This window comes from Schistocerca serialis, chromosome 3 (genome assembly GCF_023864345.2).
Source record: "Schistocerca serialis cubense isolate TAMUIC-IGC-003099 chromosome 3, iqSchSeri2.2, whole genome shotgun sequence".
Taxonomy (NCBI): domain Eukaryota; kingdom Metazoa; phylum Arthropoda; class Insecta; order Orthoptera; family Acrididae; genus Schistocerca; species Schistocerca serialis.
In genome coordinates, this window is record NC_064640.1 from 602,379,649 (window position 1) to 602,403,860 (window position 24,212).

At 38.2% G+C, this 24,212-nt stretch overlaps 1 protein-coding gene across 4 annotated transcripts in view; it reads left to right on the plus strand.

Moving 5' to 3' along the window:
* The first annotated feature begins 1,152 nt into the window (after positions 1-1,152).
* LOC126470485 (terminal uridylyltransferase 4-like) overlaps positions 1,153-24,212 on the plus strand; it is a 204,560-nt gene continuing 181,500 nt past the window's right edge. For 2 of the 4 annotated variants that reach the window (XM_050098355.1, XM_050098357.1), the window contains exon 1: positions 1,153-1,350. The gene's annotated coding sequence lies outside the window, so the exon portion shown is untranslated. Of the gene's footprint in view, positions 1,351-1,461; positions 1,696-24,212 lie in introns of those variants that run through there. The other 2 variants (XM_050098356.1, XM_050098354.1) reach the window with 2 other exon arrangements.

Here is a 24,212-nt window from a genome sequence, read left to right on the forward strand (position 1 = left end):
TTATCTAACAGTGTGCTGCTTTCCTGTACCACCTGAGTAGGAAAATGGATAACTGATGTCAAACTGAGAGAACCAAATAATACTTTAAGGTCAAGCTTTCTATCGAACTCTTTCAGAAAATCTACATTGAAATCTTCACAAACAATAATTTGCTTCCCTCTGTCTGACACATGGCAGAACAAAGAATCCAAGTTTTTAAAAAATATCTGAAAATTTCCCAAGGGGCCTATACACAGCTACAAGTATAAAAGTATCATTATTTAGTTTAAGCTCACATGCTCATACTTTATATGTTGTCCTACACAAATTTTTTTAGTATCTAAAAATTTTACATCTTGATAAATTTTAACATATATGGCAACTCCTCTCACCATAGTGTCTGTACTCACATGTGCTGAAAGTTTATATCCACCTACATGACGAAATACTTTCGAATATATATAAAATTTTAACTTATTCCACTGTAAGCAAGAGAATATAAGCACATATTTCATGCATGAGAAGCATATATTTCGGTTGTTACGTGTTCTTATTAAGATAGGCACTTTTCTTGACACATAACCATTTTTATGGTGTCTAATGATTCGCACATTCTTATACTTCAGTCGACTTTCGAATACATGTAATTACTTTTGCTTCCAAAGCGAATGCGCTGAAGATTCTTGTTTTCTTTTTCTTTTTTTTTCTCCTCAGATGTAGTAACAGCTGTTGAATTGGCTTCCTCTCTGTTGGGGAACAATTTTATTGCTTTTACCATTTTATTGTCACGTCTGTGTGGTTTTGCCTTCAGCTATAATTGTGGTAGCTTATTTGGTACGTTAAACAATGTAGTTATTGCATTCTATAAAAGTTTCCTACGTTCCACATTCACTGATTTGGCTGGAAGTGGAGTGAAAAAAAATTCTCGTTGTTGATTAAGCGTAAGATGTCTTTCTGCAAAAGCTCAGGTCTTCTGCTATTTACTAGCCATTTTTGTTAGACTGTGGGAGTATGAGGGTAGTGAGCAGTGCAAGTAAATGGCTTTGACATGACGCTGATATATGGATCGCTGCGTGAACTGTCTGCGGTGATGTCTGACCAAGGTAGTTCGAAGTATTCTAACCTCTTTGTCTCTGTCCGTCTGCAAAAATGAATATCTTTGAAATAGGCATAGTTTTCATTATGTTTGTACACTAGTTTCAGTCAGGCGAAGTGTGTTGGGATGATTGTTTTATAGTTGACGACTGGCTTAGGCTGTGATATGTTGCGATTTTAGACTGTTATGATTCCTTTTTTTTTATAAGTTTGATATCTCTCCGCAATGGAAGTATTATTAATTGACAGTGGTAATACGTGTGAATTTTAAAATCGGTAAGTTTCAGAGTCCGATATAAATTTTAGGATATCTTGTTTTTAATCTACTGCGCACAATTGTGTATGTAGCTGAAGGGCCATTATTTTTTACGTTGTATATGATATCAGCATTCACCCCACTCCACGCCGCTGCCCTTGTATCCCCACCAGCTTTTTCCAAAGATAAAATTCATGATGTGATAGGGAAATCACCTGAATTTAAAACGAGTACACACAAGTGTAGTAATAATAATAATAATAATAATAATGTGCGAGTGAAATTAGATGTGGGCTAATGTCAGTAAGATACGAATGGCGAATAACGACCCTCAGGAAATAAACCGTGAGTGGCGATACGAACAGGTAAGGAACACTACAAATTTTATTTTTGAAAAATTGAAACCTGATATCTATTACTGTGGAGTACAAAGAAGTGACTGACACGTGAACAAAAACATACAATGACAATTCCTACCGTTTCAGTATATGAAGTACTAGGTGCCTTTTTATTTCTCGTACTTCCGTTGTATAGAACATGATCGTTGTTTCACGATCAGGGGAAGATTCAGTTGAATTGGTTGAAAATGTTTTGAATAGTATACATCTTAGTTCAGTGGGTTTTGCGTTCCTTCACATTCTTGGAACAGCGCATGTAAAAACTTGAACCCTGGAAGGTGATGAACAGTAGATTGTTGATTAATAACATTGTAGATTGTTGATGCTCATCTGATATGAAATCTTCACCGTTTCACCTTTTTATGTGTTACTTACAGATCTCATACTTTCGTTAAGTTTTTCCGAAAGTTTTATAACTCAACCGAAAATAATGTAACAAATGTATTCTGTAGTACCTCGTTGGGACTAGAGTCTGGTATTTGGACACCCCCGCCCTCCTCCTCCTGGAATTTTGTTTGTGGTGACATTGATATGTAGCGTAGCGCAAGGTTAGGGTTAGCTTAGAAGTTTGTAGTGGATCCTCTCCTCTCATTTTTCGAAGCTGATGTACGATGTGTGTAAATAATATGCATCAAAATACTTGCTGACAACATGTTTGGGACCTATTACACGTTTTATGGATGTACCTTGCAACCCTAATTTTTATTGCGAATGGTGTGCGAAATATGGCGTAAATGAAAACATTAGGCAATGCTATAGGTCAGTCCGTTACCACACCCTAGCTGATTGGCAGTCACATTCGCTTCCTTCAACAGCTTATTACCAAATTGTCTTGTAACAGACCTCCGGCTGCGTTACATATAAATCTGCACCATGACCAAGATTTCGGGTGGGGAGAGGACCAGTTTCCCTCTTCAGCTATTTCCTGCTATTGCTTTTCATTTTTAGCTTTCCCATTGTTCTAGATATTTCTGTTCCATTATTTTCCACACACTAAGTAAGATGCAACTTGTTGGGCATTACAGAAGTGTCAGAGTCCAACCGTCTGCTGTGACTTGTGATGTCATGAATATGGCGGAAATGGTTATTCCCGGCATATACAAAATGATTACAATAACATCACTACATACAAAAGCCAACAAACACAAATAAAAATTAAAATGACACAATTATGTCTTACTCCAAAAGTAAAATGAAACTAATGAACCAACTGCAAGAAATTGGGGCTTAGGCTGGGAACAAGCTAAATATACATGAATAAGAGAACAATGCACCATCCCAAAACAAATAATATACAAAAATGTAATATACAGCATTCTGCTACATCAACAAAACCACAGAAACTGGATGCTTCCATTGACCTGTATAGGTCAGCCGCAGCTGCCAATACTAGAAATAAACACCTGCAACCCCAAGAAGTGGAACAGTAGATTCCCCTTGACCTATGTAGTTCAACTGCAGCTATCGATACCAAAAAGCAACACCCACAACTCCAAAAAGTAGAACCAACCCCGAACAATTCGAAAACCCAAATACACTATTTTCACTACACCAATTGAAACACAACTTATCACAAACATTTCACCTAACATATTCAACAGTAAGACTGAACATCTCCAGAATCTGTATGGCAGACATCGAATCATCACCCATCTCTGATGGTAATGATACACTTATGAACTTCACTGTCATATCCCTACCTAACAAAAAAGCAGTTTAAAAATTAGACTTATTTTCGCACAGCAAAAAGAAACTCAAAACCACATTAGCAATATGACAACTAAAACTCAAATGAACCCAATACCACATGTTAAACTCAGCACGTCCACATCCACCACCAGAGAGCACCATCAATTATAACATCACTTTCACAAACACAACCAACTCAAAAACTCTGCGCCGTAGTGACGTCACGCACCACAACACCATTGTGTCACAGGTCAAAGCAGATGGGTGGAAGTGGACACTTCCCTCAATCCACTTGTTGCTTGCAGTGCCATTCTTCGTAAACTTGTTTCATGAATGAGGACTGATGATTTTGTATTTTGCTCCCGTGATCCCAGTACAATTTACCAGTATTAGGAGCAAGCTTTAGAATTTCCACATTAGTTGGTGATAATCTGAAACAATTATTCAGTAACTGAACTGAGACTTGCAATCCATTCATTACTTATCTAAATCTGTACCCTGCAAAACACAGTGAAGTCCATGGGAGATGGTACTTCACAATGTACAAGTTATTAGAGCTTCTTCCATTTACATCCATATGTAGAGGGTGAAGATTGATTGCTTCAGTGACTGTAATTAATTTAATCTTGTCTTCATGGTCACAATGGAAGGGATATGTAGATGTCGTAGCATTTACCTAGCTTCATCACTCAGTGCAGGTTCTTGTAACCTTGTAAGTTTGTTTCTATCTCCAAGTGTCAAGCACTTAAGGTTTTGACAATCTTTGCGACTTTTTTCATCTGTCCAAAAGATCTGCCAGTTGTGAGTGTGGCCCACATTGATATTATTCGCATCAGGTCTCCAATTTTCATTAAATGTTATATATGAGTTGATTGATGTTTTGCCATCAATTAGAGGCACTTCATTTTGAAATTTTCAGTTACCGATTCCCTGGAATTATAATAATTTGTTTTTCCATGTGTGTTTTACCAGATACTAGACTCATATTCATGAGGTGTGCTCTTCAACTCACCATTGGGTCAGTTCAACAAGAAAAAAGTATATCACCCATCATCTCAGATTTGGATGATTCTTGGCATATTTGTTCTCCCTGTGGAGATAAGTACTGATACCAAATTCTCTCTCTCTCTCTCTCTCTCTCTCTCTCTCTCTCTCTCTCTGTGTGTGTGTGTGTGTGTGTGTGTGTGTGTGTGTGTGTGTGTGTGTGTGTGTGTGTCCATTTGAAAAATTGGTTGTTTTTAACATTATGATGACACAATGGACAATGGACACATGCAATCATTTAAAATAAATTGCCAGTGCTTATTAAATATCCAAACAATGTAAAATTGCAATGTTAGCCTCTATAGTTGATAGTATAAAGATTGTAGAAAAAGTACCTCAAACCTTTACGTAAACCCACCAAGAGAAGGAAAAAACTGTACTTCATTTTTTATTTTGCTAAAATCATAGTTAAACCCTACATTGAATATCATATACATGAAAAGGGATAATCCGTGTAAAAATTATTTGTGAGCAATCCTCAAAGCATGGGTTATCACTTGGGGAAAATAAAAGTAGCCTAATGGTTTTTTAATCCCTTTATAGGCTAATTACTTGTTTTTGCAATTAAATATGGCTTTTAATGTTTTTCCTGAGAACTTAAAATAAACAATTGAAATTTTGAGGGTCCATGATAGCCTAATATAGTTTTGGCATAACTGAAATTTTAAGTGAATGAACTTACTAAAGAAATTTATTCAACTAATAGTATTTCAAAAAGTCTACGTAATTCCATATTTTTTAAACAGCATTATGTAGAATAGACATTAATTGTAATGGTAACTTTTTTCCTGAACCGAGTATATACACTGCTCTGAAAACTGGTAAATTTTCCTAGTTGATGTTTCAGGACATTCAACAAAAATGAGGAATGGGAACTGGGCAAATACATCTTATTTGGAGCAATGGAGTAGCAGCGAAGGTCCTGAAGCATTCATAAATTATACATTTAAATCATGTTCTGTTGCATTTAGTTCAATGATTATCCTACATGACTACAGATTGGAATATTTACAAGCTAAGTTTGTTAGCAATTCTTTTTGTTTTTGCTCACAAATGATGCTAATTTATTCTGTGAATTATATTTCAATGTCAATGCCACATCACTACTGACTGTCCTTGCTTCAGAGTTGCCTAAACAATCTATTGACCTAAAGTAGTGGAAACTTCTGGTTCCAGGAATTGTTTGAAGTTCTAAAAGGTTAGAATGTGTATGATTTACAGGTTATTCAGGAAGAAAAATATACCCTAACATTGATGTTAACTGAAACAAACCTGATGCAGACAGTATTTGATTTCCTAGGGGTCGTAATAAAATTTTCTTTTGTGCTATCCTTTTAACTGTCTGTCCTGTGTCACTAGACTCATTTTTTCTTGGGCTTTTTGCAAAGAATGACCAATCAACTTTGATATTAAATTCATTCTGAACAAGACATAGGTTTATAAAAGTTTATTTTTATTGGTCTGTATAGCCATTACGAAAATAGTGTTTCTTTTTTAGCATTTAATATTGTTTGTTTGATAAATTCAGTCATGGTTTCTTGCATTTTGTGCACCATTCAGGCATGGCCCATGCCATCAGATAGAGCACAAACGTAACTGTTTACCCAGTAACAAATACTCTCTCTGCATGCATACAGAAACAGAAGAAACACTAAACAATGTTCTTAAAAGTATCATTGACTGTTTTTTTGCGATTGGTCTCACCCTCAGTATTAAGAAGACACAAGATGTTCAGTTCTGCGTATGTAGGGATACGTCAGTGATAAATGTAACACATGGTGAGGAAATAATAAGTAAGGTAGAAACTTCAAAATTCTTTGGTATCCATATTGATGAGAATTTAAATTGAAAAAAGCAAATTTTGGAACTCCTAGAACAACTTAGTTGTGCCACATTTACATTTAGGATCATTGCAAACCTTGGGGAGACAGAAGTTGATAAGGTGACTTATTTTTCACATTTTCATTCAATAATGTCATATGAAATAATGTTCTGGGGCAACCCATGTTTAAGAAAGAAAGCTTTGTTGCACAAAAAGTGCTGTAGGGATAATATGTGTTACTCACCCAGGATCATCTTGTAGACGTTCATTTAAGGAGTTGGGCGTTCTGACTACTGCGTATTCCCTCCTGATTACTGCTCTACAGTATATTTATTCCCTCGTGAAGTTTGTTGTAAATAATCCATTACAGATCAAAAAGGAACAATGATGCACATAATTATAATTCAGAAGGAAAAGGATATAAATTACTCCACATGGAAGTTTTCCCACAAAAAGGGGTGCACAGTGCTGCAACAAAAATTTTTGATCACTTACTCAGTGATATAAAATGTCTGACAGACAACCAAGTAAAATTTGAAAATAAACTGAGAAAGTTTATCCTTGACAACTATTCTGTAAAAGGTGACTAACCCACACCTGTATATCTTTTCTTTTTGGGAAAAAAAGAAAGAAATAAAACCTACTTGGAAATGTTCAGAATGTAACCACATGCACCAATTAATTTGCAATATGAATGTAAAATGACTTGTTCCACTTCATTATGATGTATCCATTATGATATATCATGGAAAAAGTAACTGACACACATTCAGCCAATTTTTCACATTCAGCATTTTTTAGATGTACAGTGGAGTCCTTGCACTTCTCTTAAAGTGTGATAATATTTTAATTGAGACTGTAAGAATGTGGAACAATTTTTTCCAATTTAGATGAAAGATTATCAGTTTCAACAGTGTTTGCAGTACATGGGTTGGGTTGTTTTGGGGAAGAGACCAAACAGCGAGGTCATCGGTCTCATCGGATTAGGAAAGGATGGCGAAGGAAGTCAGCCATGCACTTTAAAAGGAACCATCCCAGCATTTGCCTGGGGCATTTAGGGAAATAACGGAAAACCTAAATCAGGATGGCTGGACGCGCGATTGAACCATCATCCTCCCGAATGCAAGTCGAGTGTGCTAACCACTGTGGCACGTTGCTCGGTATGGTACATGTTATCATTTGTATTGTACCAGTTGATATCTGTATATTAGGGAAATGTAGTAGTGTTCCTTTTTTGAGGGCATCCATTAGTGCCACAGCATACATAAGAGGCCAGGTTTTCACGTACTATGTTTTGTGGGATCATTATCTCTTTCTTCAAATGGAACCGTATTAATCCGTAAAACTGCAGTGTGATGAATGGTTCAGACAGATACTTACAGGGTCCCATTAGCATCTGCTAAAACAAACCATTTAGAGCGAAGGGAATCCAGTGTAGAAAAACCTACTTTAGTTTCTTGATATTTGCTTTTAAAAACTCAGTAAATTTCGTTTACATTGTATAAAATCAACCATTTTCTTTCAAACTGCCTTTCCTTCATGCTTCCAAAATCTTTTACAACTGCTAACTCTATGGATTCATTATCATTTTGATAAAGAGAATTATTACAAAATCAGTTATTTCAGCTACAGTTTCTTCATTCTTTTCAGGCTTGGTTCAAAAGATTATGTGCTTGCCATTGGTGTTAATTGTACCTTATATTATCAAACAGCAAGTTCATTTCTTATCAAGGTAATATAGCTTGTAAATGTTCCAATCTGTGGTTGTCTGGGGTAATCGATGAACTAAATACAACAGAACACAATGTTACTGTATAGTTATTGATACATGCCCTGTTCCCATTCTTCATGTGCTTGATCTTGTTGAACATCCTGAAACATCAGCTAGAAGAACTTCTCAATTTTCATAGGAGTAGATGTGCTCTATTCAGGAAAGAATGTCACGAGGGTCACTCCAAAAGAAATGCACACTATTTTTGTAAAAATACAGTTTTCATTCTGCATGTGTGAAAGTTTTACAGTGTGTAGATACATCCTTCCTGTTTGTTTTCAAACTTAGTTCAACCTGTTCCCGTGAGTGGCAAAGATGGCTTCTACACTTGACATTTGTCAGAAGCAATGTGCTGTCATAGAATTCCTGTGCTGTAAAAACGAGACTGTGGGAAACATTCACAAGAGGTTGAAAAAGGTGTATGGAGATGCTGCTGTCGATCGCAGTACAGTTAGTTGGTGGGCAAGCAGGTTACGTGATGAAAGCGGGCACGGCAATATTGAGGATTGTCCTCGCAACGGCAGGCCTCGTACTGCACACACTCCAGACAATGTGCAGAGAGGTAACGAATTGGTGACTACTGACAGACGCATCAGAGTGAACGAATTGTCATGTTATTGTGGGATAGGGGGAGGAAGTGTTAGCAGAATACTGAAAGTGTTGGCGTTAAAAAAGGTTTGTGCCATGTGGGTTCCCAGAATGTTGACAGTGGCTCACAAAGAAACAAGAAAAACGGTATGCAGCGAACTTTTGGAACAGTACGAGAATGCTGGCGATGAATTTCTTGGAAGAATTGTGACAGGTGATGAAACATGGCTCCATCATTTTTCACCAGAGACGAAGAGGCAATCAATGGAGTGGCATCGTGCAAATTCGCCCAAGTAAAAGTTCCAAACCACAGCTTCTGCTGGAAAAGTTATGGCCTTGGTGTTTTTCGGTTCCGAAGGACTCTTGCTTGTGGACATCATGCGAAGTGGAACCACCATAAATTCTGATGCATATGTGATGACACTGAAGAAACTTCAAGCTCAACTGAGTCCTGTTCGACCACATTGGCAAAAGCAGGATATTTTGCTGTTGCACAACAATGCACGGCCACATGTCACTCAAAAAAACCGTGGAAGCGATCACAAAACTCGGATGGATAACACTGAAACACCTGCCTTACAGTCATGACCTGGCTCCATGTGACTATCATCTTTTTAGAAAACTGAAAGAATCTGTTCGTAGAACAAGGTTTGAAGATGATGACTTTCTTGTGCACACTGCCAAACAGTGGCTCCAACAGGTTGGTCCAGAATTTTACCGTGCGGATATACAGGTGCTGGTTCCAAGGTGGCGTAAGGCAGTTGAGAGTGATGGAAATTATGTGGAGAAGGATGTATTTATGCAATGTAAAACTTTCAAACATGTAGATTAAAAGATGGATTAAAAAAAAAATAGTATGCATATCTTTTGGAGTGACCCACTGTTAGCTGAGAAACTTATAAAATAAAGTTCAGTCACTTAAAATTTCAGTCACGTTGATTGTATATTATCTGGGACCCTCGAAATTTCAGTGGTTTATTTTAGGTTCTCAAGGGGGGGGGGGGGGGGGGGGGAAACCCCAGAGAGACAAAAAACCGATTAATTTCATTTTCATAAGTGATAATCCTTAGACATTTAGTCTGCAAAAATTTTTAGGGATTCTCTCTTTATTTGTATATGATATTTGTATTTTATAACCATATTTTTAGCAAAATAAAAATACAAAAAATGTGAGTATATATTTTTTCCTGTCTTGATGGTATTACTTAAAGATAAGAGAGATTTTTTCGTACAACCCTTATTCTTCATAATAAGCTATTCTAGCTTGTATGTTTCACTGGAAACGTATGAACAGCTGTGTTGTGTATGGACTGTGTTGTGACTTATTGAAAGTCAAGGACACTCGCTACTGCAATCGAATGTGGAAATACAGTTACAAGAAATAATTTATGTTCAAGCTTAGAAGGTGTTTGATGTGGAAAGCGTGGTTGTTGGTGTTTTTGTGGTCTTCAGTCCAAAGAGTAGTTTGATACTGCTCCCAACACAAGTCTATCCCTGTGCATGCCTCTTCACCTCTGCATAACTAGTGCAGCCCAGAACCATTTGAACCAGCTTATTATAGGGGCATGCTGACAAGTAATGTCTCCAAATTTTAACGCTTTTAAAGCTTTTAAAATAAAACAAAGGTTATTAACATTCTACATCTTTATTGTTCATATCTACATGTTTGCAGTCCCCTGCCACTAGAGGTGTAGCACGTAACATTGTGGTATGTAACATAACAGTCGATGCTTGAGAAACAGCATGCTTTAATCAGGTTTTGAATTCAAAGAGTTCATCCACACCAGGAGTACCCTGCCCTTCATTATGACACTGCCAGACTGCACACAGGTGCTGCGACATCTTCAACAATCCGACACGTTGGGTGGACAGCCATCAATCGTCCTCCATACATTCGCGACTTGGAACCATCTGATTTTCATCCGTTTACACAACTTAAAGAATACTTTAGAGGACGTCACTTCGATAGTAATGAAGTCATGCAAACAGAGGTGGTGTTGTGGCTCTGTGAGCAAAGTCAAACATTCTACACTAACTGTATCAACAAACTGGTTTCTTGTTGGGAGAAATGTGTTGGGTGCCAGGGTGACAATGTTGAGAAATAAAAATGTAATACAAAGTATAAAGATGTAGAATGTTGTTAATGTTTGTTTCATTTAAAAAGCTTTCAGAGTTTTCACATAAAAAATTCAAAGGCATTTCTTTTTAGCAAGTCCTTGTATATTTGAGCCTTGGCCTCCATCTTCAATTATCACTTCCTCCCTCCTTTCCCCATCCTCACATACTTCCCTCCAGTACCAAATTTACAATCACTTTGACCCTCAGGCTGTTTCATGTCAACCAAACCATTCTTGTAATGAGATTCTGACATAACTTTATTTTCTCTCCAATTCAATTCAGTGCCTGTTATTTAGTTACTCGCTCTTCCTATGTAATCTTCAACATTTTTCTGTAGCACAACATTCTAAATATTCTATTATCTTCACTGTCTGAACTGTTTATCATCCACATTTCATTTATGTAGAAGTTGGGACTGATGAATATTGTGGTACCACCCATCAACTTCAAACCTGTGACATCATCAAGATGGCAGACACCCCTATTTCAGGCTTATACACTGTGGCATCCATGATGTCGTTGATTACACAGACACAAGTAATATGATAAATATTTAATTGCTGAATTAACATGAAACTAATGTTATATAACCACAGGATTTAGGGAGTTTTGGGCTGTGACAAACAAATTACATGACAGTCCTAATAATGAAGACATACCAGAACAAATACTAACCCAAAAATCATGCAAACAAAATCTTCAGCAATCAACAAAACCACAAAAAATTAAAAAAAAAACTGATGTCAGAAATTTCACTTGACCTCTATAGCTCAAGTGAAGTCCACAATAACATACACATGCAGCTCCAAAACCTGGTACTGAATATTTCATTTGATCTGTATATCTCAAACAAAATTGTGCTACCACAAAACCACACACAACTCAACAAATCTGATATCTAGCACTTCACTTGACTTGCATATATCCATAACAAAGTCTGCAGTACAACAAAACCAAAACCCACCCACCTAACAAATATTGAAAACCTAACCTTATCTATGTAAGTACAACAAATTGCTGCCCTTCAGGCTGAGTTAGATGAGGCTAGGCGAGAAATGGGCAGGTTAAGGGGGGAGAAGGGTAAACAGGGGTGGGAAGTGGCAACAGGCATAAGGAACAGGCCAAGAAATTCTTCTGACAGCTTTGTTATTAATGTACAAGATAGGTTCGACCTGTTGCCTCAGTCAGAAACTGATGAGCCTGTCACAGAAGTAGATGTAGACAGGGCTCAACAAGCTTTCAGCAGCAAATTGAATAAGAATGTAGGGAAGTCTGCAAAGAGAAAGAAAGTCTTGTTGCTAGGTAGTTCGCATGATAGGGGTGTGGGCCAACTTCTGCAGGATGAATTAGGATCAGAATACCAGGTCACAAGTTTTTTCAAACCTAGTGCTGGACTGGGGCAGGTTAGAGGATTTAGGTTCACTATGTAGAGGCTTTACTAAGGAAGATACCGTGGTTATTGTGGGTGGGCCAGGCAACAGTATTAACAGAGATGTGGGGTACAGCATAGAGTGTGACCTGGCAAAGATTGCATCAACATCGATTCATACCGGTGTTGGGTTTGTGTCAGTTCTGGAGCGCCATGACCGATCTCATTTGAGCTCTTCTGTCAGGAGAGTTAATTTGGAGTTGGAACGGCTACTTGGATCTGGTGCAGGGTCACACATTGGTGTGGTTCCTGTTGATTCACTCTGTAGGTGGGACTATACTAGACATAGCCTACACCTCAACAAGAAAGGGAAGGGTAAACTGGCTGGGCTGATAGCAGGAAATTTAAAGGGGGGCGGAACTATATCTCATGGTGGAAACTCTTTTTTAGTGTAAGATCAGTGTCCAGTGGGAAACTCAGCCAGGCAAGTACTAAAGATGTTAAAAAAGTTCAAGATACTCACAAAAGTAAAGTGAAAAATAATGTTAGTATATTTCATCAAAATATTGGGGGATTGAAGAATAAAATTGATGAGCTTCTGCTTTGTTTAGAAGATATAGAAACTGAGAATGTAATAGATGTACTATGCCTGTCTGAGCATCACATTGTCACTGACATGCAAAAGGTTAGCATCAATGGGTACAAATTAGCTGCACATGTAAGTAGAAATAATATGATGAGAGGAGGAGTTGCCATATATGTCAAAAGCTTCCACAGTGTAAAAAATTTAGAAACTAAAAAATTTTGTGTAGAGCAACATATTGAAGCATGTGCCACTGAACTTAAACTAAATGATGGCACTTTCATATTTGTAACAGTGTATAGGTCCCCCTCAGGAAATTTCCAGCTATTTCTACAAAACTTGGATGCTTTGTTGTGCTATCTGTCAGTCAGGGGGAAGCAAATTATCATTTGTGGGGATTTCAATGTTGATTCCCTGAAAGAGGGTAATAGGAAGAATGACCGTGTAGTATTACTCAGTTCTTTCAATTTGAGCTCCGTCATTGATTTTCCTACTCGGACAACAAAGAACAGCAGTACATTGATAGATAACTTTTTTATAGACCAAGATAAGTTTAAGGACATAAATGCTTATCCTGTTGAGAATGGTCTTTCAGATCATGGTGCACAGCTAGTTACGGTACATGACATAGCTCCATGCAGTATATCAAATCAGACTTTCAAAGCAGTGCATCCAATTAACAATATAAATATTGCAAACTTTAGGGAAAGCCTACAGCAGCTAGACTGGAATGAAGTGTATAAGGAACCCGATGCAAACTTGAAGTATAACTTATTTCACGATACATTTTTAAGGGTATTTGAAAATCGTTTTCCCAAGAAAATAGTTAAACATAATTCCAAGAAAACAGATAAAAAACCTTGGCTAACTAAAGGAATAAGAATATCCTGCAACCATAAATGAGAACTGTATCTAACAGCAAGAGGGAGTACTGACCCCAAAATTGTTCAATATTATAAAAACTATTGTGCGGTACTAAGAAAAGTTATTAAAAAGTCCAGAAGCATGTGTATCATGTCTGAGATCATTAACTCTGTTTCGAATATTATTGAAAGGGAAACAGGGCAACCAAGAGCACAGGAAGACTTTATTGCCATAAAACTGAATGATAAGTGTACTAAAAAACAATCAGAAATTGAAAATATTTTCAGTAATTATTTTTTAAATGTTGTGGTGAAAATAGGATCTAGATCTTCACTAGAAGAGGCAAGGCTACTAATAGAAGAAACAACTGTAATTCCACCAGCCTCTCCCTCTGAAATCAGTAAAATAATAAACTTACTGAAAAGTAAAAGCTCTTAAAGAATTGAAGGCATTTCAGCAAGGTACTTAAAGCTTGTTCCCCATAGATAAGCAGGATTCTCAGCCACGTATGTGATAGCTCTTTGGAGCAGGGTGTTTTCCCCGATAGACTGAAATATGCCATTGTAAAACCATTGCATAAAAAGGGGGATACATCGGATGTCAACAACTACCGCCCAATCTCTCTTCTGACAGCTCCATCAAAAATTTTTGAGAAAGTAATGTATTTAAGAGTAGTCTCCCATATTTGTAAAAATAAAGTACTAACAAAATGTCAGTTGGGTTTTCAGAAAGGCTTTTCAACAGAAAATGCTATATACGCTTTCACTGATCAAATATTAAATGCTCTGAATAACCGGACATCACCCATTGGTATTTTTTGTGATCTCTCAAAGGCCTTTGATTGTGTAAATCATGGAATTCTTTTAGATAAGCTAAATCATTATGGTTTGAGTGGGGCAGTGCACAAATGGTTTAATTCATACTTAACTGGAAGAATGCAGAAAGTTGAAATAAGTGGTTCATGTAATGTTAAAACAACAGCTGATTTCTCGAACTGGGGGGGGGGGGGGGGGGCTAATCAAGTACGGGGTCTCACAGGGTTTGGTCTTAGGTCCTTTACTGTTCTTGATATACATTAATGACATACCATTCCACATTGAAGAAGATGCAAAGTTAGTTCTTTTTGCTGATGATACAAGTATAGTAATAACATCCAAAAACCAAGAACTAAGTGATGTAATTGTAAATGATGTTTTTCGCAAAATTATTAAGTGGTTCTCAGCAAACGGACTCTCTTTAAATTTTGATAAAACACAGTATATACAGTTCTGTACAGTAAATGGCACAACTCCAGTAATAAATATAGACTTTGAACAGAAGTCTGTAGCTAAGGTAGAATTTTCAAAATTTTTAGGTGTGTCCACTGATGAGAGGTTAAACTGGAAGCAACACATTGATGGTCTGCTGAAACGTCTGAGTTCAGCTATGTATGCTATTACGGTTATTGCAAATTTTGGTGATAAGAATCTCAGTAAATTAGCGTACTATGCCTACTTTCATTCACTGCTTTTGTATGGCATCATATTCTGGGGTAATTCATCGTTGAGTAGAAAAGTATTCATTGCTCAAAAACGTGTAATCAGAATAATTGCTGGAGCCCACCCACGGTTATCCTGCAGACATCTATTTAAGGATCTAGGGATCCTCACAGTAACCTCACAGTGTATATATATATATATATATTCATTTATGAAATTTGTTGTTGATAATCGAACCCAGTTCAAAAGTAATAGCAGTGTGCATAGCTATAACACCAGGAGAAAGGATGATCTTCACTTTTTTTTTTTTTTCATCAGTCTACTGACTGGTTTGATGCGGACTGCCACGAATTCCTTTCCTGTGCTAACCTCTTCATCTCAGAGTAGCACTTGCAACCTACGTCCTCAATTATTTGCTTGACGTATTCCAATCTCTGTCTTCCTCTACAGTTTTTGCGCTCTACAGCTCCCTCTAGTACCATGGAAGTCATTCCCTCATGTCTTAGCAGATGTCCTATCATCCTGTCCCTTCTCCTTATCAGTGTTTTCCACATATTCCTTTCCTCTCCGATTCTGCGTAGAACCTCCTCATTCCTTACCTTATCAGTCCACCTAATTTTCAACATTCGTCTATAGCACCACATCTCAAATGCTTCGATTCTCTTCTGTTCCAGTTTTCCCACAGTCCATGTTTCACTACCGTACAATGCTGTACTCCAGACGTACATCCTCAGAAATTTCTTCCTCAAATTAAGGCCGGTATTTGATATTAGTAGACTTCTCTTGGCCAGAAATGCCTTTTTTGCCATAGCGAGTCTGCTTTTGATGTCGTTCTTGCTCCGTACGTCATTGGATATTTTACTGCCTAGGTAGCAGAATTCCTTAACTTCATTGACTTCGTGACCATCAATCCTGATGTTAAGTTTCTCGCTGTTCTCGTTTCTACTACTTCTCATTACCTTCGTCTTTCTCCGATTTACTCTCAAACCATACTGTGTACTCATTAGACTGTTCATTCCGTTCAGCAGATCATTTAATTCTTCTTCGCTTTCACTCAGGATAGCAATGTCATCAGCGAATTGTATCATTGATATCCTTTCACCTTGTATTTTAATTCCACTCCTGAACCTTTCTTTTATTTCCATCATTGCTTCCTCGATGTACAGATTGAAGAGTAGGGGCGAACGGCTACAGCCTTGTCTTACACCCTTCTTAATACGAGCACTTCGTTCTTGATCGTACACTCTTATTATTCCCTCTTGGTTGTTGTACATATTATATATGACCCGTCTCTCCCTATAGCTTACCCCTACTTTTTTCAGAATCTCGAACAGCTTGCACCATTTTATATTGTCGAACGCTTTTTCCAGGTCTACAAATCCTATGAAAGTGTCTTTATTTTTCTTTAGCCTTGCTTCCATTATTAGCCGTAACGTCAGAATTGCCTCTCTCGTCCCTTTACTAAGTTCCTAAAGCCAAACTGATCATCACCTAGTGCATTTTCAATTTTCTTTTCCATTCTTCTGTATATTATTCTTGTAAGCAGCTTCGATGCATGAGCTGTTAAGCTGATTGTGCGATAATTCTCGCACTTGTCAGCTCTGGCCGTCTTCGGAATTGTGTGGATGATGCTTTTCCGAAAGTCAGATGGTATATCGCCAGACTCATATATTCTACACACCAACGTGAACAGTCGTTTTGTTGCCACTTCCCCCAATGATTTTAGAAATTCTGATGGAATGTTATCTATCCCTTCTGCCTTATTTGACCGTAAGTCCTCCAAAGCTCTTTTAAATTCCGATTCTAATACTGGATCCCCTATCCCTTCTAAATAGATTCCTGTTTCTTCTTCTATCACATCAGACAAATCTTCACCCTCAAAGAGGCTTTCAATGTATTCTTTCCACCTATCTGCTCTCTCCTCTGCATTTAACAGTGGAATTCCCGTTGCACTCTTAATGTTACCACAGTTGCCTTTAATGTCACCAAAGGTTGTTTTGACTTTCCTGTAAGCTGAGTCTGTCCTTCCAACAATCATATCTTTTTCGATGTCTTCACATTTTTCCTGCAGCCATTTCGTCTTAGCTTCCCTGCACTTCCTATTTATTTCATTCCTCAGCAACCTGTATTTCTGTATTCCTGATTTTCCCGGAACATGTTTGTACTTCCTCCTTTCATCAATAAACTGAAGTATTTCTTCTGTTACCCATGGTTTCTTCGCAGCTACCTTCTTTGTACCTATGTTTTCCTTCCCAACTTTTGTGATGGCCCTTTTTAGAGATGTCCGTTCCTCTTCCAGTGTACTGCCTACTGCGCTATTCCTTACTGCTGTATCTATAGCGTTAGAGAACTTCAAACGTATCTCGTCATTCCTTAGTACTTCCGTATCCCACTTCTTTGCGTATTGATTCTTCCTGACTAATGTCTTGAACTTCAGCCTACTCTTCATCACTACTATATTGTGATCTGAGTCTATATCTGCTCCTGGGTACACCTTACAATCCAGTATCTGATTTCGGAATCTCTGTCTGACCATGATGTAATCTAATTGAAATCTTCCCGTATCTCCCGGCCTTTTCCAAGTATACCTCCTCCTCTTGTGATTCTTGAACAGGGTATTCGCTATTACTAGCTGAAACTTGTTACAAAACTCAATTAGTCTTTCTCCTCTTTCATTCCTTGTCCCAAGCCCATATTCTCCTGTAACCTTTTCTTCTACTTCTTCCCCTACAACTGCATTCCAGTCGCCCATGACTATTGGATTTTCGTCCCCCTTTACATACTGCATTACCCTTTCAATATCCACATACACTTTCTCTATCTGTTCATCTTCAGCTTGCGACGTCGGCATGTATACCTGAACTATCGTTGTCGGTGTTGGTCTGCTGTCGATTCTGATTAGAACAACCCGGTCACTGAACTGTTCACAGTAACACACCCTCTGCCCTACCTTCCTATTCATAACGAATCCTACACCTGTTATACCATTTTCTGCTGCTGTTGATATTACCCGATACTCATCTGACCAGAAATCCTTGTCTTCCTTCCACTTCACTTCACTGACCCCTACTATATCTAGATTGAGCCTTTGCATTTCCCTTTTCAGATCTTCTAGTTTCCCTACCACGTTCAAGCTTCTCACATTCCACGCCCCGACTCGTAGAACGTTATCCTTTCGTTGATTATTCGATCTTTTTCTCATGGTAACCTCCCCCTTGGCAGTCCCCTCTCTGAGATCCGAATGGGGGACTATTCCGGAATCTTTTGCCAATGGAGAGATCATCATGACACTTCTTCAAATACAGGCCACATGTCCTGTGGATACACGTTACGTGTCTTTAATGCAGTGGTTTCCATTGCGTTCTGCATCCTCATGTCGTTGATCATTGCTGATTCTTCCGCCTTTAGGGGCAATTTCCCACCCCTAGGACAAGAGTGTGCCCTGAACCTCTATCCGCTCCTCCGCCCTCTTTGACAAGGCCGTTGGCAGAATGAGGCTGACTTCTTATGCCGGAAGTCTTCAGCCACCAATGCTGATTATTTATCAAAATTTAGGCAGTGGTGGGGATCGAACTCGGGACCGAAGACGTTTTGATTATGAATCAAAGACGCTACCCCTAGACCACGGGATACTTCACTATGCAGGGTTAAATCTGACTTTGGCACAGAAAGGGGTAAATTATGCTGCCACAAAAGTCTTTGGTCACCTACCAAACAGCATCAAAAGCCTGACAGATAGCCAACTAACATTTAAAAATAAATTAAAAGAATTTGTAGATGACAACTCCTTCTACTCATTGGCTGAATTTTTAGATATAAATTAAGGGAAAAAAAATTAGTGTCATGCAATATTTAATGTAATGTAATACCTTGTACAGACATCTTTTATTAACCTGACACGTTCCACATCATTACGAAGTGTCGTATTCATGATCTATGGAACAACTATTAATGTAATCTAATCTGTTCTTTTCCTTCCCAGTTCTGTGGAGAACCTCTTCATTCATCAGTCCACCTAATTTTCAATATTCTTCTGTAGTACCACATCTCAAAGGCTTCAATTGTCTTTTGTTATGGTTTTCTCTCAGTCCCTGTATCCCTGCCATACAATGCTGTGCTCCAGACACTCATTCTCAGAAATTTCTTCCTCAAATTATGACCTATGTTTGATACTAGCACATTTCTCATGGCCAGGAATGCCCTTTTGCCAGTGCTACCCTGCTTTTTATGTCATCATTGATCCAGCTGTGAGAGGTCATTTTACTGCTTAGGTTGCAGAAATCCTTAACTTTGTCTATTTCGTGATCACCAATTATGATGTCACGTTCTGTGTTGTTCTCATTTCTGCTGCTTCTCATTACTTTTGTCTTTCTTCGATTTATTCTCAATCTGTATTATGTACTCATTATACTGTTCATTCCATTCAAAATGTCCTGCAATTCTTCTTCACTTTCACTGAGAGTAGCAATGTCATCAGCAAATCTTAACATCGGTATCCTTTCATCTTTAATGTTAATCCCTCACTGAACCTCTCTTTTATTTGCATCATTGCTTCTTCAACGTATAGGTTGAACAGCCAGGGCAAAAGACTACATCCCTGTCTTACACCCTCTTTAAATCAGTCCACTTCATTCTTGGTTTTGCAATCTCATTGTTCCCTCTTGGTTCTTGTACGTTACCCATCTTTCCCTATAGTTTACCCCTATTTTCCGCAGGATTTCAGACATCTTGCACCATTTTATACTGTTGAATGCTTTTTCAGGCTTGACGAACCCAATGAATGTCTCTTGATTTTTCTTGAGTGTTATTTCCATTTTCAACTGCAATGCCGGAATTGCTGCTCTAGTGCCTTTATCTTTCATAAAGCCAAACTGATTGTCATCTAACAGATCCTCAATTTTCTTTAACATTCTTCTGTATCTGATTCTTGTCATCAAGTTGGAGACATGATCTGTTAAGCTGATTGTGCAATGATCTTGCACTTGTCAGCTCTTGCTATACTCAGCATTGTGTGGATGATGTATTTCTGAAAGTCTGATTGCGTAATGCCAGTTTCATACATTCTACACAATAACGTGAAGTCATTTTGTTCCACTTTCCCCATTGATTTTAGGAATTCTTATGGAATGTTATTTATTGCTTCTGCCTCATTTGATCTTAAGTCTTCCAAAGCACTTTTAAAATATTGATTCTAATACTGGATGTCCTGTCTCTTCCTGCTGAATCGTGTTTCCTCTTCTATCATGTTATTGGACAAGTCATCCCCCTCATAGAGGCATTCGGTGTACTCTTTCTACCTATCCGCCCTTTCCTCTGCATTTAACATTAGAATTCCCATTGCACTCTTATTGTTACCACACTTGCCTTTAATGTCACTGAAGGTTGTTTTGACTTTTTAGTATGCGGAGTCCATCCTTCCAATGATTTTCTGATTTCTTCACATTTATCATGGAACCATTTTTCCTTATCTTCCCCACACTTCCTGTTTATTTCATTTCTAAGTGACTTACTAGTATTTCTGTATTCATAAATTTCCTTAAATGTTTTTGTACTTCCTTCTTTCATCGATCAGAGACTACTATTTGAATTTTTTATTCATATGAAATTGAGAACTTTCTCAGGGAATGTTCTTTTGCTCTGAAAACCTCCTCTGGAGAATCTTCTCTTTTTTTTCTCAGGAGAGAATAAAACTGCTTTCACACCCTTCCCAACTGAATTAGTGCATACGTTCAGGCTAGAGGGAGTGCAACAGCATACTGATAAGCAGTCTCATACTGCCAAATGGACCTTGTCAAGGTGGGGATAGCTCGAGTGCCTCAACAATACAGTGAGCCATACTGTTGCTGCAACCACAATGGTGGGTTATCTGTGGAAAAACCGTAGAGACATGAGGTTCTCGAAGAGGGGCAGCAGCCTTTTTGGCAATCCAGTGGCAGCATGTGACCCTGCTGGAGTCAACTGGAAACTTCATTAATAGGATTTCTGGAAATGTCTTCTGTTTTTGTATGGTCCATCCTGTCCTCACATAGTTTTTTTTATGTTGAGTTAACGATCAGGGATATGTAATCCATGTATCAAATTGACTTTGATGCATGCACAGAATAATCACAACATACTTTGTATTGCAGAATGGAGGATGTCTTTGTCAGTCTTTAATGGCTCATATGAGAATGACAGGCAGCTGCACAGTTGAAACATTGTGGGATGTATTGAATGACTACCGGCTGCAAGCCCAAAATTAGTTTGAACATTCAATTCACTGGGAAAATTTTAAAATTTGCAATAGCTTCAAGAGCATTCACAGCTAAGTTGCAGATTTTGTGTTCCTTCTGGAAAGCCATCATCTACACATCATATTATGAATTACCAAGAAAATTAATTAGTGTAAATTGTTATTCACTACATAGAATAGGCGTTGAGCAGAAGGAGGGGACGTTTAAAAGTAGTTTGTTAGATAACATTAAGACATCAAATAAACTTGTTCATCAGATGAGATGTGTGTGTGTGTGTACACACACACACACACACACACACACACACACAGAGAGAGAGAGAGAGAGAGAGAGAGAGAGAGAGAGAGAGAGAGAGAGAGAGGGGGGGGGGGGGAGGTGAGGGAGATCGACAGAGCACATTAAATGGACTGTATATACGTATATCATGGCAGCGAGACATCCAATTAGTCGGTACAATTGGAATGAAAGTTCTCACAGTTGGGAATATTTTCTCAGTATAACAGTGCAAAGACAGTTTACATCATTTCATTTACAATTACAGATTGGAATAAACAAACACTTCACATCTACTGCGCAGAGAGATTGGGGGGGAGGGGGGAGTTGTGTACAATACGTGTCAAATGTGTACGTAGGCAAAACAGTTTTGAAAGGCTAATACTGCAATAATGTGATGGTGATGGGTGGCAACTTTGCCAAGTAATGGCTGAGGAAGGCTTGAGCTACTGGTCTAATAAATATTTTAGACCTCGTGCTATAGACAGAAATGATGTTGCCCTTTTTAGAGATGTCCAATCCTATTCAGCCGAACTCCCTACTGAGCTATTCATTATTGTAGTATCTATAGTCTCAGAGAATTTAGTGACTCTCTTCATTCTTTAATACTTTTGTATCTCAGGTATTTGTTGTAGAACTCAGTTGGTCCTTCTCCTCTCTCGTTCCTAATATCAAGCCCATATTCTCTCAGAAACCCTTCTTCCCCCCCCCCCCCCCACCCCACCCCCCACTTAAAGCCACATTCCAGTCCCCCATGACTATTAGATTTTCATGTCCCTTTATGTATGGAATTACCAGTTCGATAACCTCATTTATTTTCTGTCACTTTATCTGCTTGTAGTGGTGGCTTGTATAACTGAACTATTGTTGTCTTTGTTTGTTTGCTTTTGACTCTAATGCGAACAACCCTTTCACTGAACAATTCACAGTAACTCATTCTTTGCCCTGTCTTCCTATTCATAACAAATCCTACTCCCATTATACCATTTTCTGTTGCTGATGATATTACCTATACTTGTCTGACCAGAGATCCTTGTCTTCTTTTCATTTCACTTCACTGACCCCCACTATATGTAGATTGAGCCTTAACATTTCCTTATACAGATCTTTTAGCTTCTCTACCATGTTCAAACTTACGATATTCCAGGTCCTGATTTGTAGAACATTACATTTTCGTTGGTTAGTCAGTCATTTTCTCAAGGTCACCTCCCCCTTGAAGTCCCCTCCCAGAGATCTAAACGGGGTCTTAGTTCGCAATCTTTTGCCAATGGAGAGAGTATTAGACCCTTTTTTCCCTTCAGTTGCTGGCCACATTTCCTGCGGGTGTAAATTGTGTCTTTAATGCAGTGGTTTCTGTTGCCTTCTGCATCCTTATGCCATTGATCATTGCTGATGCTTCTGCCTTTTAGGGACAGTCTTCCACCCCAAGGGAAAGAGAGTGCCCTGAACTTCTGTACACTCCTCTGCTCTCTTTGACAAGGCCGTTGGCAGAACGAGGGTTACTTTTTATGCCAGAAGCAATCAGCAATGGTGAGGTTCGAACCCAGGACCAAGGAAGTTCTGATTATTAGTCAAAGATGCTACCCGTAGACCACAGGTGCCACACCATATATGCTACACTAAAAAACGTACTTACCAATAAAAGTCAGCTGACACGTAAATCTAACAATAGCAAAAATATGTCATCAATACAATCTGTCGGATGGCCAGCCTAGACTTTTCATGCTATGAACCACTTCCAGTAGGATGCCGTACGTTCTCTTCACGAAAATGCCACATATACTGATCCTTGGTCCAGGGTGCAGCAACATTGGTCAATCTTGTACTAAAGAACTTCAACCATAAACAGTACACCACACAAACCCAAAAATGTGTCCATTGCCTGTAACTGCCATAGTCAAAATAACTCACTAACAAACTGCCACAAACTCTTTCAATATTATTCTCAGAAGTAGCATTCAGTGGGTGCAACGAATCACTATCAACACTTCACAAATGGATTTATTAACATAAACCTCCCACACTAGTTCATGCTACAGCAAACTCTAACATATGCTCTGCAAACATGATCCATTTCAAATATGTTAAGTTATGGGTGAAGACAGATGTCAATTTGGTGTAGAATTTTATAACATACACCATGTTCAAATATGAATTACCTCAAGGAAAATGATCTGTTGACACAGTTGGTATGGTTTCAGGAAATATCATTCTTGTGAAATGCTGTTGGCTCTCTATTCACACAAAGTAATGTGTGCTATCAACAGGAGATCTCAAATTGATTCCATATTTCTAGCTTTACAGAAGGCTTTTAACGTTGTACCTCACAAGCAGTTTATAGTCGAACTGCTTGTGTAGGGAGTATTATCTCAGCTGTGTAACTGGATTCATGATTTATTGCCAGAAAGGTTACAGTTCATAGTAACTGATGGAATTTCATTGAGTAAACATTAATAATGAACATTGAAGGTGTCAAAAATTTATGTTGACCTTTTTATTGTCTGATGGTGGTATACTTCTGTAACATATTGGTGGTCAATTTAACAGGGTGTAGAAGTTAGGGATGGATGACATCTTTGGTGGATGTTGGAGCTGGTGTGCTAGTGGTCTGGAAGGCCTGCATTTCACCACTCGACATGTAGTTGTGTTGGC